The sequence below is a fragment of the Haliotis rufescens genome, unplaced genomic scaffold (assembly GCF_023055435.1).
Source record: "Haliotis rufescens isolate VD_foot unplaced genomic scaffold, xgHalRufe1.0.p SCAF_105, whole genome shotgun sequence".
In the NCBI taxonomy this organism is placed as follows: Eukaryota; Metazoa; Mollusca; class Gastropoda; order Lepetellida; family Haliotidae; genus Haliotis; species Haliotis rufescens.
In genome coordinates, this window is record NW_025963786.1 from 163,555 (window position 1) to 165,000 (window position 1,446).

The 1,446-nt window shown below is 42.7% G+C and overlaps 1 protein-coding gene across 1 annotated transcript in view; it reads right to left on the bottom strand.

Moving 5' to 3' along the window:
- Nucleotides 1-1,088: 1,088 nt before the first annotated feature.
- Nucleotides 1,089-1,446, bottom strand: part of LOC124112711 (tumor necrosis factor receptor superfamily member 1A-like) — a 6,207-nt gene continuing 5,849 nt past the window's right edge. The window contains exon 7 of the mRNA XM_046472838.2: nucleotides 1,089-1,446. This exon is cut by the window's right edge and continues 1,386 nt beyond it. The gene's annotated coding sequence lies outside the window, so the exon portion shown is untranslated.

Consider the following 1,446-nt stretch of genomic DNA (forward strand, 5'->3'; position numbering starts at 1 on the left):
ACACCAGAAATGGGCTTCACACATTGTACCCATGTCGGGAATCGAACCCGGGTCTTCGGCGTGACGAGCGATCGCTTTAACCACTAGGCTACCCGACCGCCCCCCTCCTACCCAGCCCCACAAAAAAATACTGTTTGATCACAGTACGACGTCTTCATTTAACTGCCTGACGAAGGAGGGCAGTTGGAAATATAGGGGCTTCTGCAAATCATAATGCCCTGAAAAGTAGCGTAACCGTTATTATAGCTAACATGGATATAATTTGTTATCAAATAAAAATAAACGACGTCATGTGACGTCACCTTTCCCTATTCCCATGACGTCACCTAACAACGGGCGTGATAATGGCCTGTCATCAAGCAATATGAGGGCATTATCCAGTTACAGTGGCCCGCTCATTTCTGATACATGCGGGCGGTTTAATGTAATTCTATCCATTTTAGCCACAATTCACGATAACACGTGACAAGTCATAATACAGGAGGCACCTATTGTATCAGGGCTCAGTCAGGGGCACTTTACACGCTACACATCGCCACAATGAAATGTTCGACACAGTGTGATCACATGGGACATCACAAGGTCATATCTTCACACCATTACTGTTAGTGTGTTCCTTCAATGTCAATTCACAGGTTTCATGTATAGGTGAGATTCTTCTCTCAGCCACCCCCCATCCCCACCCCCATCCCCACCCCACCCCACCCCCCACACACACCACCCCTCACACACACCCACCGCCTTTCTTCTTGACGTCATTGTTAAGTTGTTGACACATACTTTCTATAAATGATTATTACTCATGGGTACTTATGAGTAAGCAGTATGCAGTCTTCAATAGTTGGGTGTGCCTCAATCTATGGTCTGCCAGCACTATTATTGTCCGCTGAATAGTGGTTAACGATTCAGGTTTCTTACAGATCCTTTGGTCCTGTAACTTTCGTTTAAAACCGCAATAGTTCAACTCTATGGACCAGACAAACCACTGATTGATAGTTATCCTATTTGACGCACTAACACAAGTAGGTATATGTGGTATACAGCGTATGCGTGTTGATGATGAATGGAACAACGTCAAGCCATTACCATTTCTGTTCAATTGTTTATTAAAAAACAACATTGTGCAGAGGGTAAAACTGACAAAACAGGTCCTATGATATGATATATGCATGGACATGGAGTGACTACGTACATAGTATAGTAGACCCCGTTAATACGGACAGTTGACTTCCCGTGCAATAAACCAATGTTCGGATAAACGAATCATTGGTGGGAAGTAATGCCATTTCAAATGTAAAAGTTTCCAGGATTAATCACATGGAAGACGAACACATATGTACATGGATAATGACTTGAACTGTGTCAAAAGATCACAGTATACACATAAAATGCCGCAAGTCGTACTGGAACCGCAAATATTAATAATATTTAAAATAATATCTTTGG